At 38.9% G+C, this 15,539-nt stretch overlaps 1 pseudogene; it reads left to right on the top strand.

Moving 5' to 3' along the window:
* The first annotated feature begins 788 nt into the window (after nucleotides 1-788).
* LOC126786316 (DNA polymerase I B, chloroplastic/mitochondrial-like) lies at nucleotides 789-9,093 on the top strand (annotated as a pseudogene).
* The last annotated feature ends 6,446 nt before the right edge of the window (nucleotides 9,094-15,539 follow it).

Below are 15,539 nucleotides of genomic sequence, written 5' to 3'. Positions count from 1 at the left end.
TTGAAATTATTATTATTTTTTACTTTCTCTTAAAATTAGTTTGGGTTTGGCTTTCAGGCTTACCCACCCGCCACCTCATTCTCTCCTTTTTTCTCTCTCGGTAACCACACACAGAGTCCCCTCCGCAACGCTGCCGTATGGTGAAGTTGACGACATGCTTCACCACCATCAAAACCACCTCTCCCTCCTCTTTAATCCCATACCCATAAATCGTCACTGCAACCTAGTTTTGAGAAATTCGAAACTAAAGAACTGAAGAACAATTGAAGATTAAGCTTTGACGTGAAACTTCGGCAGACTTCCCGGCCTTTATTTGGCTAAAGTAGCTTCATATCTTCTTACCGACTCGATTCTCTACTTAATTTCACAAATTATCTTTTTCCAAATACCTTCTAATTAATCTCGTCCTCCTTTCTTTGTTTCCTTTTCTTTTTTACCTCACTCCATTTAGAGAAAAAAAAAACCAATCTATTGCTTTGTCCACGCGGCAACTTCAACGGCCAAGATGCATAAGTATCGAAAAACAAACACTTGTTAGACAGAACCGCAGAACATCTAACCCAACGAGGGATTAACTCTCTCTCTCTCTCTCTCTCTCTCGGCCTCCTCTAATGTAGCTGGACTGTATGATATTTTTTAGAAGTCAAAAAAACACATTTAACCTAACTTTTAGACTTTCTAAATAAATACTGCTTCACTCTTGTACTCCCAGAACAACCCATATATAGTATTTACCCCATAGCCATAAGCTCTACTGAGTGAAGACCCAATCTTCTTACAGCTTTTGCCACCCAACACGGCTTATTTCTCTTCTTCTTGTCGTCGTCTTAGCCATATCAAGCTGGGGAGAGTTGCCTTCACCGACCTTATGGCTATGGGGTTATCCTCCTTCCAGACTACCAGCAGCCATTTGAGGCCTTGCCCTTCTTATTTCTCTTTATTACGGGCTTCTTCTTCTTCTTCTAGGTCCCTTTGGACTCCTTCTGTTTCAAGGTTCGGTCTTTACTTCCCCACTTGCTCACTTTTCAGTTTTGTTTTGTTGTTTTGAGGTTTTGGTGTTTCTGGGTATTTGAAGGTTGTTGTCTTGTCTTGTTTTGTTGGCCCTTCACTCAGTAGAGCTTGTTGGATATATTAGGGTTTATTTAAATTTCTTGGTGGAACACTTAAACTACTTTTGGTTAGTTTGGCTTTGTTATACTGTACGTATAGTTTGTGAAGTACTTCGGAATTGTGAGTCTATCGGAATTGTGAGTCTAAACTAGGAAATGGGGTTACCAAAGTACATTTTTCTGTGTATACTGGTGTTGATGTTGGCGTTGGATTCGGGACTTCAATTTTGTTATGTGTAAATGTATTAATGCCAATCTACTAGCATGAGAATGTGGTGATGCTTTTGGAAGTTTGTCGGTATACTTTCCTCTTGCTTTACATGCCTAGAGTGCGAGTTGATACTGTTTAGTTGGTATTTTCTGCCTTTGATGTCGAATTGATAAAAACTGCAGGCGAGTTTTAGATTGCAGGGATGTACAGGCTGCAAAATCATATAATTCTTTGATCTCTGAAACAACGTCCAGTGACTCTAGATACGCATGGAGAGCTGCAGTCACTCGCCTGAGGAAAGAAAAAACAGGAAGTGGATAACTCTTACAGAGACAATACGTACTCTGAAGGAAATGTTAAAACGATTGCTCCTGAAAAATTTGATAGCAGTAACTATGAGGTGGGGGAGGTAACTTTGTATGAAGCATGTGATGAGCGATGCAATGCAGACAGAGTAAATGGTTATGCAGATGATAGTCCAGATGTAGTAGCTTCTGTAGGACTTGATAATCTTAAAGTGGAAAAGGTGAATGGTTATGCACATGATGGTCTAAGACCAGGTGTGGCCATGCCACACAAATCTGGGAAGGATATTCAGTCCAAGGGGTCATTATTAGGAAAGACCTCAAAGGTCAGTAAAGGGATCGCTTCTGGACCTAGTAAAGATAAAGCTAGTAATGTGATCAACAAGGAAAAGGAAAAATCCAATGTTAAGATTCTGATTCTAAAGCTGCTGCTACACCAGTAGATAGTAAGGAAGATCTCCGCGAGACGCTTAATAAAATTTACGAAAAAGTTCTTATTGTCAATAGTGTCTCTAAAGCAAAGGAAGTCGTAAGGATGCTTAGAGGTGTATACAAGAATCTTATTCATGCCTATGACACAGAGGTATGTATTTTGCTGGTTAAATATTGACTTCGATTGATATAGTTCTGTGTAATAGAATTCGACTTCCTTTGTATTGCCTATATCTAGATGACTAGATAGATGTGTGTCGACTTGTTGGTATTTTATATTTTGTTATATACTAGCTTTTCTCTACTTGCTAATGATAGTATGTTAGCAGATGGCTGAGATAGATGTTAAGAAAGAAACACCGGTTGATCATGGACAGATAATATGCTTCAGTATATATTCTGGACCAGATGTGGATTTCGGAGATGGGAGTCCTGCATCTGGGTGGATGTTCTTGATGGTGGCGGCAAAGAAATCATACTTGAATTTGCTTCTTTTTTATTTTAAGATCCCTCCATCAAAAAGGTTGTTTGTCTTCCCCTTTTTTAAGGTGCTCTAAACAATGAGAAACTTTACCCTACATAGAAGCAGCTTTGGAAAAATGAATTCTTCATTTTGCTTAACTGCAATGACTTGCCACTTTTTTCTCATTTGTGGGAGAATTTGGTTCATAATGACGATCTGAGCTTGGAATTGTTTGTCTTTGTCTTGAAATTATGCATGAATAATTTATGTTGAAGTTGTGGTTAGCTTGTTTGAATGATCCACTTTACTTTGTCTATAGTGAATTGCTTGCCAGCAAAGCAGCACAAGCATTTGTTGATAAGTAATTTGGATTTTCGGAAAAGTGATTGGTACCAATGGTACGTGGCTTAATTGAATTTATTTTGTTTGATGATTTACCTTGGTGTTTTTTTTCCCGAGCATATTAAGTGCATGCCTGGTGGAACCAAATTTGAGAATGACAATAACTTTTTGTAGGTTTGGCACAATTACAGCTTTGATAACCATGTAATTGAGAACTATGGGTTTAAGGTTTCTGGCTTCCATGCGGACACCATGCACATGGCTCGCTTGTGGGATTCATCCAGGCGGTTAAACGGTGGTTAATCTCTTGAAGCTCTAACATGTGACCCGAAGGTCATGTCTGGGGCACAATCGTTTGAGGAGAATGACTTGATTGGGAAGTTGTCAATGAAGATGGTACTGATGGGACAATAACAATTCTTGACCCAGTTGAAGTGCTACAAAGAGAGGAGCGAACACCATGGATCTGTTATTCTGCGTTAGATGCTATAAGCACACTAAAGCTTTATGAGAGTATGAAAAGCCAACTCTCCATTAGGCAGTGAGAAATTGATGGAAAACTGGCTCCTGGAACCATGTTTGATTTCTATGAAAAATACTGGCGACCATTTGGTGAGCTCTTAGTTCAGATGGAAACTGAGGGAATGCTGGTTGTTCAAGGATATCTTGCTGAAATTGAGAAGTTGGCCAAATCAGAACAAGAGGTTGCTGTTAGTAGATTTCGCAAGTGGGCTTTCCATGCTTCTGCCCGGATGCCAAGTACATGAATGTGGGGAGTGATGTTCAACTATGCCAGCTTTTATTTGGTGGGACTACGAACAGGTGCATATTATCAAAATTATAAACGTGGTATTACCACTTCAGTTATATGTGCTCTCTGATGTAGACTACCATTCTGGCATTACGTGCCAGAGACACAGTAAGTTTTGAGTGCGTGAGGTTTTGTTAATGATTAGAGATTTGAAATGAATGTAACACTTCTAGTAAAAGCAGACACAATTAAGAGTTGATAACATTTTGAAAATGATCGGCGGATCTTTTAGGCCTGGAACTTGAGCGCACTGGTAATGTAGACTTAGAAATTTATTACTCATGTCATGTTCAAAAGAGTCTCTCTTTTAGAAACACTGAATTCAGATAATTTATTCCTAGGGCGCAGAGGACACTTTTAATTCTCATAAAGGAGATAAGTCAAGAATTTGTTTGCACTCATCTCCTGCATACCTTAATTTTAAGAGCACGGTTACCATTTGCACATTGGGTGTTATGATGCCAGTGAAAATCGCCTATTCTTTCTTTAAATCTATATAACCAAAACTTAATGTAGTAAAGGAGCCTGTTTGCTGGAGTCACTGGTTCATATTGATTGCTAGTCATATTCCCAGATATCCCACTGAAACTTACTACCAAAAACAGCTCTTTTCTCTTTTCTTATTTTTTGACTATTATGTTTTGAAACCTGTGATTTACTTCGACCAACCTGCTTTTTTGTAGTAAGCTATTCAAATAAAGGTACAATATCAAGTAGACATATATTTGAAACATTTCTCGTAGCCTTCTTGAGCCAACAGAAGCTGTATTAATTGACTTGATTATTCCTGGTACAGCAAGGACTCCAATCAGGCTCTTCCAAATGAGAGGACTTTTAGAGTTCCAAACACTGATACAAAGATTGTAGAAGGCAAAAATATAGCTCCAAAATTTCGCAATATCACTCTGCACACAGTTGGTGCCCATCTGCCGACTGAGATTTACACAGCAACTGGTTGGCCTTAAAAGTTAGTGGAGATGCTTTGAAGATTTTAGCTGGCAAGATCTCTTCAGAGTATGGTTTTATGGATCATGCTGCTGATAGTGATGATGGAGATTCTTGTGAGACAGTGACTGATGAATATTTGGAAAAGGACGAGATTATGTCTGCAACTATTGATAGGTCTGATTACGGAACAGCTTTGCACGCATTCAAGTCAGAGGAGGGGAAGGAAGCTTGCCAAGCCATTGCGGCATTATGTCAAGTTTGCTCTATTGTTTCATTGATATTCAACTTCATCCTCCCTTTGTAGGTGATTCTACACTTACATTCATATTGCTGAGTATATTATTCATACATGTATGTATTTGCAGCTACATTAAGTTTTCAATGCCACACTTTGATTCATATTGCTGAGTATTTTATTCATATGTGTATGTATTTACAGCTACATTAAATTTTTAATGCTCTCAAGCTTGCTCCTCATTCTTGTGCTTTTCTACTGTGAATACTGTAGGGCAGTAATATAGCTGGCAAGAACAGACAGATTCATTGTTCACTGACTATTAACACGGAAACTGGGCGATTATTTGCTAGAAGACCAAATTTGCAGGTTTGTTATTGGTCCCAACATTCTTGCAATCTTATAATTAAATGAATTTAATGCTCTTATTCTAGATCTAACACCAATCACCTTACCTGACTGATGATGAAATCTGGTACTCAGCTTCATTTAACTTCCTGATCTTTTGACAAAGGGGTCATGGTTCATCCCTGTGGTGGGAAAAGGGATTAGTTTAACCCTTTGTTTAATGACACCCTTCGTGCATTTTGCTCACCGAATTTCATGACTCCATTTTGCTTAGGATCCAAGTGCATGCCATATGAATCGACAGGTGACAAGTGAATTCTTTTTACTGTTTACTATTGGAATATGTTGAAATAAAATGTGCACTTCATCTAGCTTCCAATTGATTGTACCATGTGTACGCCATATCATATGGAAGGGAAAGTGGACCATGAGTTAAATAAAACCATACAATTGAGTTAAATAAAATATATGAGTGAGTATCCTGGATGAAGTTAGAACTTAAGCAGGAAAAATTTAATTTAGACATCCCTAGAGGCAGGATTTTAAAGTTTTTCAACTGAAACAACTTGAATGGTGGAGTTTACATCTAAGGGGATATTGATAAGCAACTTATTCTTGACAAGAAATTAGATAATTTAGGAGCTGAGGAGGGGAATGTAGCCTATGATGGGAAATGAAAGGACCGACCATTTAAACTTAATTGACAGTGGGTATCACACTTACGTTTACGTTTAACCCTAATCCTTAACTTCCATGTGGTCTGGGGTTTGAACCACTTAGGTGTTGCTTCTGTTTTCTAAAGGTTGTATAGTTTGGTAGGAGGAGGCCTGATATTCAAGCTGGGGTGCAAGAAGTGGAAATTCTGGGGATTCCAAATTAGTAAATCCATTCTAAATCTTAAAGCATGTATGCTTATCCTGTTTTACTTTTCACTGATTCAGAATCAGCCAGCTCTTAAAAAGGACCGCTATAAGATCCGCCAGGCATTTGTAGCTGCACCTGGAAATTCTCTAATTGCTGCTGACTGTGGGCAGGTTAGCTGTTTGTACTATCTGCTCATTACATGATTTATATCATTATATGGTTTGTCTAATGTTTTAATATGACAGCTGGAAGCCTGGAACTGTGGATTCTTGCTCATCTTTCTAATTGTAAGAGCATGTTGGATGCCTTCAAAGCTGGTGGAGATTTCCATTCAAGGACTGCAATGAACATGTACCAGCATATTCGTGAAGCTGTTGAGACTGAGGAAGTACTACTTGAGTGGGATCCTCAACCTGGTCAAGAAAAACCTCCAGTTCCAATGTTGAAGGTTAGATGTGTCTTTGTGAGTATATATGTGACTGAGATTAAAGTTTAATAAAATCTCCTAAAATCAATTTGTGATTCCTTAGCAGGAAATCTTTTGTATTTTTTTTCATGGGAAAAGTTCTCTAATGGCCATCAAAAGAAAAATTTATCTTACCTTTACGCCTCAACATGTTGCAAAGTTATGGTGAAATTTATCCAATTTTAAATTTTCTATAAATTGTTTATTAACGCGTACTTGTAACCATCTACTTCATGTAACATCTAGATATTCTTTTCTTTCCTTTTTGCCAGTCAAAATCTGGTTTGTTGAGTAGATCTGGTTTAACTCCATATAGTCATCACACATTCTAATTGTTACGTTTCATTATACATATGGATCTGAGAGAAGGAAAGCTAAGATGATCAACTTTTCCATTGCATATGGGAAAACACCAGTTGGGCTTTCCCGGGATTGGAAGGTATTGTAGCTTTAAATTATAATTTGGCAGTCGTTTTCTTCATTTTAGGAATTTTCATGATCCATTAGTGTTTTGTGGTCCTCAGGTATCTGTCCAGGATGCAGAGAAAACAGTTGAACTCTGGTACAAAGAAAGAAAAGAAGTGAGAAAGTCGCAAGAAGAACGTAAAAGCGAAGCTAAAGAATTTAGATGCGTTCTAACATTGCTAGGACAGGCACGCTGGTTTCCCTCAATAACTCATGCTAGCCGTGCTCAAAGAGGACATATTGAAAGGGCGGCTATTAATACTCCAGTCCAGGTATGTGTGCTATATTATCTGTCTCCTTATTAATGCTCCAGTGCAGGTTCTATTGCTATCTATCTCTCAAGTTTTTATCTAGTTGACTGCAACAGGGTAGTGCTGCTGATGTTGCCATGTTAGAGATCTCCACCAATAATGAACATTTGAAAGAGCTTGGGTGGAGGCTGCTTGTACAGGTTAAAATATATAAATAGAGATATATTCTATCGAGCGAGTTATGAACCTGTGCCAATGCCAGAAGGATAATTGCGAGTCTTAAATATTCTACAAATAGCGGGGTTTGCAGAAATGGCCATTTGCTCCATTTGGTCTGGGTTCAAACCCCTCAAAGTATATCGACCTTAGGTTTGCTAGAATTTCTGTGTTCCTCGCTTCCTCACGGTATGCCTACCTGGACAGGGAACTGGTCTTGGGCTTTCTGCATATCATATACATACATATTGTACAAAAAGAAAAAAAGAAAAAAAAAAGAAAAAAAGCTGAGAGCTTAAAAGATGCTTCAAGTGTAATATATCTATACTTTAATAAAGCAAACAGAACTTGCTCACCGTAACTGAATTTTTTTACCACTATCCCCTCAGATTAAAATACTTTTGAAATGAAATTTGTAAGAAGGACAAAAAGGTCTATTAACAAAATACAATAAAAGAAAAAAAAACAGAAAAATTGGAGCAGTTTTCTCCCTAATTCCTGCAATAATCGTCGTATGTTTGGTTTCTAGTTTCATATAGCCCAAATCTTTGGGGTTGCTTTTTCCAATAAACGTTGGTTATAGTTTTTTATGTTATTTGTACCAGTAACCGGTTTATGGACGAGTGCTCTTGGAGTAGTCAGTCTGGCCCTGAACATACGTGCCTATGATTTCGTTTCTTAGGAAATCCGTGCAGCGGAAGATCCTGAATTTGAGACTTTCTACACCAAAAATATTCTCTTAAACGAAGGTATTCGTGCTTGGATGGCGGCTCAAGATCAGTGGTGGACGTATTGAACCGAAATAAGAACTCAGATTGACATCTTGATACACTGATTTACCAAAATAATAAATAGTCAATGGTGACTCCGCCATGGGAAGAGCACGTAAAAAATACATTCCTTTATTTACAATGAAATAGGTGGCTTTATTATGAACGCCCACTTTCTCGCAGCCTTAATCCCAGAGGTGAAATCGGATCTACCTTATTTGATATGATAGAAAATAATTTGTGCTACGAAGGGCCGGGAAAAAGCGTTTTGTGCAATTCAATTTGATCTCGAGGTGAATCGAAATTAATTTTGTCTCTTGAGAGTGGTGATTGACTTATTAGTAATTGGGGAATATTTGAGTGAAGTTCATTTTTGCCCGACTCAGAATTAACTTTTTATGGAAAGCAGGTCCATGATGAAGTCATCTTAGAAGGGCCATCGGAATCAGCGGAGGTTGCAAAGGCCAGTTGTCGACTGCATGCCAAAGCCCTTCAATGGCAAGAACATCCCCAATGTCGACCTCGCCGTTGATGCCAAGTGTGCACAGAACTGGTATGCTGCCAAGTAGATGTTGTGGTTTGTTACAAATTGAATCCGACTTTTGGTCTACCAATTGTAAAGTTGCCTAAATTGCATTCACTCCCAAGAGGTTTTGCCCAATGAATCGGTTCATATAGCCTGCGGATGTGAAGTTTTCCATCATTTTTGATGATGCGTTTGTCACACTTCGGGCCGAGGATTACTAGAAGAGGGTGCTCTGCTTTTATGTCATCACATGGTTCTTGGACCATGGACAGGGCGATTTGAAAAGCATAACTTGTACATAGGTTATTCTAGCCATCGACACATTCTTGTATTTAGGAGTCATTATTTCTTGGTGGTGAAGCAAAATGTGTATTCTAAACAATTTGCAAAAAAAAAAAAAAAAACATCTCGAGTTATATACGACGAAACAACACAAGTAGATGGATACCCTAGCCATGCCTTTGAGCTCAGTCTACAACTACTTATTGAGTGACTCTTAATTTGACATCGAGGCAATGTAGATGTATTTGCACTACTGCAGAACGAGACATCGAGCACAAGCTCCTCAACCCTAGCCAAACAAGAATTGTCTGGGTCACCCCTAACTCTTTGAAAGCAATCTATGCTGCCTTTTGTTAAGGAAACTTTGTAGCATTGGTCGAACACAATTTTGCTTTCGATGAGGCATGCCAGCACCGTGTTGATGATCCTTGCGCTCATCTGACGATGAACAGCTTCATTACCACTAAGAAGTTCGGAGAAGTCAAGGATGGGATAGGAAGACCATGCATGACTCCATCTTCGAGATAAGACACTTGTTCGACCAATGGCTTTGGAAGGCAAAAATGAGAGTATGAGAAGCAGCACATCATCCGGGAGATCACTGATTGTCTGATTCTGTCATTTGAAACGGTACTACTCAGCTTCTCATGCATGATTTCTTAATTTCTTCACTCTCTCTAGAACGAGCGAAGAGATCACCACTAATTCTGTCAGCTGGAACATCAATGGACTGATCTGGGAGATGGCTTATTATGTTTCCTTGTTCGTGGTGGTGTTTGTTTCCTTCCTTCTCCTCCTTCTCCTCCTCATCTTTTCTTCCACAAGTGAAACAGTTCAAAAACCAGTTTCCCATGCCTATGGCAAGGTCAAGAAATTGACTATTCTGGAGTATGATCGAATTTACAAACGATCGTTTGGCTCATCAAATTGGCACAATATATATATGCCTCTGGTTCATTATTATCAACTTAGCATAGGGTTTCCTAACTCCAAAGTACCTGCAACGCCACAACCGTGAGGGATTCCAAATCTGTTTTTATTTTATTTTTAGGAATTCATTAATTAAGGATAATTACACTGGGAAGCTATTATAATATTTAACCTCCACATGAGGATCGGAGGGATTACAGACTTACAGTAATGAATTCTAATGACGTACATTCTATTCTGAGTAGTTAATTTTGGTAAGAGAAGTTTTAAACATACACCTATAAATTCTTGATACACACCTTTATTATTCAATAATTCAAATAACAGTTTACATGTATGTTGAATGACCAAAATAGGTACATGTAATAATTCAGAAAATTAAAAACATGTTTCAGGATGAAAATTTGTGTATTATTGAATGATATGACGGTCTATATATATAGGCATTACATCACCTGAATCCCGCAGGATTCGGAATCCTAATATATTACAAAGATGCAAATTTATCTCTAACCAGAAACCTAATAAGGCTAAGACACATACAAGGGTAGAATAATAATTCTCCCGAAACACTCCCCCTTGTGTCGCATGCCTAGGTTGCATGGTGTACACATAGTTGTCTCAGTAAAAACCTTGTCAAGCAAAATAAAAACCTCTTGGGTAAAAACAAAATTTTGATCGAAGGAAAAAAGAGCACAATGCACCGTCTACATTTGATAGCATCATGTGAGGTAGACTCCCCCTGAAGTCTACGAAACAACTCCCCCTGATTAGTGCCATAATCATGGAGTACAAAGAACAACGTATACAACGTTCATTACATGCTTCTCAAACGTAGTCTTGGGCTAATCATTAATCTAGCCACATATCCTTAGATCATACATGCTATACTTAGCCAAACTTAGATCTTAGGAAACAAGATTGCATAACAACTCAAAACAAGAGTTTGCAATGAAAATCAGATTCTCGGGTAGAATGACCTTCACTCACTTAAACGACCATAACTTATTTATCAAAATATGTATCAGCTAACAGTAAAATGTTCTGGAAATTAGACACCCGTGGCTTTCCAATGACATAAAGTTCACAACCTAATTTGATCGGAGCAGTTTACAGTGCTCTGTCGAAGTTGACTGACTTGCAAATTTCCGGACATAATTGTCCTACTTGCTAAAACGGCCATAACTCACTCAATATGATACCTATGAACAAATGGTTAGTGTCTCTGGAAAATAGACACATATACCTTTCCAACGGTACCCATTTCACCATATTTCATCGAGCGAGCTGTCTTGTAGGTCTGGTTGAAGTTGACCTATGAAACTGGACAGATTCTGATTTGTCACATTCAATGTGTCTTTCACAAAGGAATGAGGGCATGGACCAATGAAGAACTGATTCTGGTCCGAAGCAGAACCATACATATCCTTTACGCTACTAGTGTCGACTACAACATCAAGGCGTACGTTGATATTACTAGAGCTTCTGGCGGCGTTGGTGTGGATAGGATTTGTATCGGTTCACGAAGTGTAGAACTAAACTCATGTCAAAGGAGCAATGCAAGTCCAATAACAATGGATAGGCGCATAGTTAATCACATCATAATGAAAGCAATAGTTTCCCAACAATACTTACATATATGAATCTATAGCTTATTGAATCTCTTCATCATCTTTACTTAGACGGAATAGAGAATCAAGAATTAGTTTTCATATGAACACATATGGGTATAAGTTCTTGCAATCGATTGTACTACGTTCTCTCGAACGTCGCAATCTGATTACATAAGCTCTCCCTGGTCTGGAGGCATTTAAAGTCCCTTAGGCACTCTCATATCTGCATCAAGATCCCTTTACAGATATGCAATGACCACTATCATATGCTGCAAATCAGTTTTCATAGACACTACTACTGATCAAGTAGGGGAAAGCAATTATGTCCATAACGAGAGAATATAACTCATCGTATTAAATATTAGGATAATGAGACAATATTTGCGCTATAAGTTTTGCAAATATTGCATGACGTCATCTTTCTCATTACACTTACGAACAACGACCAACATAACAAGTCTAATTCAGCCTGTATTGATTCTTTCCACTTCGGTCAAGTTGCTCATAGTTGATGCTTTACAACGGAATCAGAGTATAAGAGAATACATCATCAATCATGGGAGATCAATCTATTAAACACACGCACGCGTTGTATGCGATCAATTCGTGAGATTTATATTCTTCTCTTAATATCAACAAAATGAGTCTGTAGCGTCCCACAAAAACTTAGTTGATACACATGTTTAGAGAATATCTCTTGATGATGGGCGAAATACTTGTGCCTACGCATCTCGCTTCTTTCTGGTTTTGATTCCAGAGAATAATGGTCCCCCCCTCATCTAGGCAAGAGCCAAGACCGAAGCTATGACCCTTACTAGTCCATCTTTGCGTTTGCCGCCCTTGTTTTGTGGTGCAATACCACGGGTGCCGACAACACCACAACGTACGATGGTGCCATCACCGGCTTCCTTCCTACTGTCAGGGATGGTGCCAATGGTGCTAGGACCAGGTCATATGAAATTCTCCTATATTTTGAGAGTTCCAACCTTACCGGCACATCACAGCATTTATGTGCGATCTCGTCACTTTTGCAATATCGGTAAAGTCATTGAGCATCGAATCTTTGACATTCTTGAGGTCGATAATGCGTTGCACTTTTGCTCACTTTGAGTAGTGCGGGATCTTAATGAGACATAGTGTCACACCACTTCAATTCCTAGCATTAAAATCGGAATGGGAGCATTCCATATCTCCCCCTAATGACGGGAAGTATGTCTCATTAAAGTGACCGTCTGCTAAAATCGCAGGATAGAGATCCACGGTTGTAGATTGGAAATAGCGGACAAGTGTTGGTGATTCATAAATCATAACCAACCAGAATACTTAATCGTTTCAAGTAGACCCATTGAGATAACTACAATAGAGGCACATAAACAACTTAACCAAATATGCGTTAGTGAAAAGAACGTTGGGATCGTATCCAGTGCCCATCTGGTACGCACTAAACGTTTGGTGAGTTGTGGGTCTGAAATGAATAAGTGTCGTTGCATGCAACATCATTACATATCCCCATGCAAAATTTGGCAGGTTAGTACCCATAACCAAGTCCGAGCTCTACTAGATCGTGCAGGGAATGAACATGAGGAATAATATGTTCAACGACGGTCGTAGTAGATATGCAAAACGAAATCATCAAAGTCGTGGAGGTGAACTCTCCAACGGTATCTAATCAAATAGATTCGAGAGGATGGGAAGGGTGGTGAGCCCTTAATATGATGATCATAGCTAAAAACTTTAGCAAATGCAGCGTTTCTTGTGGATAGCAAAGCGACGTGTGACCAACGCGTTGATGCTCTTAACCTATACCATAAAAATACCGAAAAATGTCCACATTCAGTTGGATAGGGTCCACTAATGTCACCTTAAATACTTTGTAAGAATGGAATGTTCTCGGATGGAGCCTTATCAAATAAAGGACTTCCTTGAAATCTAGCAAGAGAACAAGATTTGCAAGATAAGTGATGTGGATCAGAGATTGCCATGGAGGCATTAGAAAACACGGGAGGTATCACAAGCTCTTGTGAAGGAGGGGATGCCACCACCGACGGCTTAAATTCCATGGAGCCGCCGAGAGGGGCAAGCTCGGCCTTACCGTGCTGGGCACGGACAGGCATGGCCTCACCGTGTGGAACACGAGTGAGGTGGTCCTCCAATCGTTTCGTGAACATGAAAAAATAGATGATCTTGTGAATTGCAAAGAACTCAAACCATCATATCTCGTTCAAAATGATAAAAAAATGATCATGTTAAAACCGAGAAGACAGCAAAACTGAACCCATGATTCAAAGAATCTTGAGTTACATAAAGCGACTGCTGCAGGCAAGCAAAGCTATGTCTACAGGCTAACAAAGCTATTGTCTAAGCTTGAAAAAGCTACTGTCAATGAAATCTGACAGATTTATTCCTCTCCATTCTTAACACAAATATCAAGATGAAAATTCATCATTGGCATGTATGGCCTTTAAAACTTAGCAAGGCACGAAGATATAGAACACAATCTCCGCACGAGATCCGTAAAACAACTACTTGCACCGTATGACAGTGTGGGTGGTTATGCAATTAGAAAGACACTCAATTTCACGGTGGGACATGCTCAAAATAAAATTAAGAGAATCAACGATGCGGTGAACTTATCTAGACAATACGCCGTAGGATATTGTAAGAGGGGGGATTGAAACAAATGACAATCCCATCGAATGTATCATATGGCAATAACTACATTCTTCAACTTAAGAGTTGGAAAAACATGGTATTGGAGCAGTTGAATACCAAACAATTAGGTGGAAAACCATCCAATTGGTGCAGGTGGTCACCAATAATACTAAAATCGTTTGAGCTATGAAACGATTTGGAGAAAACTGAAAAACTAACCGGAAAACCATGTCAAAATAACTCAAAACCGGGTGAAATTTGGACTGGGAAAACGTGGCAGTAAAAACTGCTAAAAATATGCCGGAAAAATGACGAGAAACAACGAGGCCGGGACTGCTGTCCGACAGTGGGACGCAGGCAAGGAGGCCGGGACTGCTGTCCGACAGTGGGACGCAGGCAGGAACCAGATGGTGGCGCCAGAAACGTCGGCAAGTGATCGGAAGGCGGCCAAAACGCCGGAACAGTAATCGCGGATAACGACGTCAATTTTGACGTTCCAAGGTCTGTTTTCCAAATTTTAAGGTCCAAATTCACAATGTAGTACTATTGGGGTCTCATGTAATCCAAAAGCGGCTAATTTAAAAACCACGTGAGTTGCAAACGTTGACCATTCATGCTAAGTCTAGGCAAATAAAATTCTCACGAGATCATCTTGTAAACAAAGAATACGAGAAATTTTATTGAATATGCCAATATTTAGTACAACACAAACAAACTTCCAATTCCAATAGACGACTTAAGCTAAAGTCGAGCAAGAAACATGGCAATGCCAACGTCATACTTGAAAAATAGTAAGCAGAAAACATAGTCAAAATAGATTGACTAATCAAAAGTCCGTAGCAACAAAATCTTGCATATCGGATCAGGCAGAGCCTTAGCCTAAGGCTCAAAAAATTAGCTTACTTGAGAATGGAAAGAATGTTACGTTTCCATCTCCAAAGTTCCCTTAATAAATAGATACAGGTGCCAAAAATGACATGTGTTTCTCGGATGTGGAGCATGCTTCAAGATCAACTCTGGTAATACAACGTCATAGACGTTTATTGAATCACTTTAAGTGTGTCCCATAGAATTCGTTAATTTTTTAGGATCTTTTGTTAGGAAATAGTGTTGTTTCAAAGTAATGGGTTTCAACTCAAATAAATGAGTACGTAGACCTTGTGATTATCGTTTATAGACATGAGTTTAAGAAAACTCAAACATTCAACTAACAGTCGCGATGACGACGCATCCATAAGAAATGATGGTTGTATATGTTTCGAATGATCGACATTATTCAAGTATGTAACCGGAATTAGAA

The sequence above is a fragment of the Argentina anserina genome, chromosome 3 (genome assembly GCF_933775445.1).
Source record: "Argentina anserina chromosome 3, drPotAnse1.1, whole genome shotgun sequence".
In the NCBI taxonomy this organism is placed as follows: Eukaryota; Viridiplantae; Streptophyta; class Magnoliopsida; order Rosales; family Rosaceae; genus Argentina; species Argentina anserina.
Note: the sequence above shows the minus strand (reverse complement) of the source record. Positions and strands in the feature narration are given on the sequence as shown.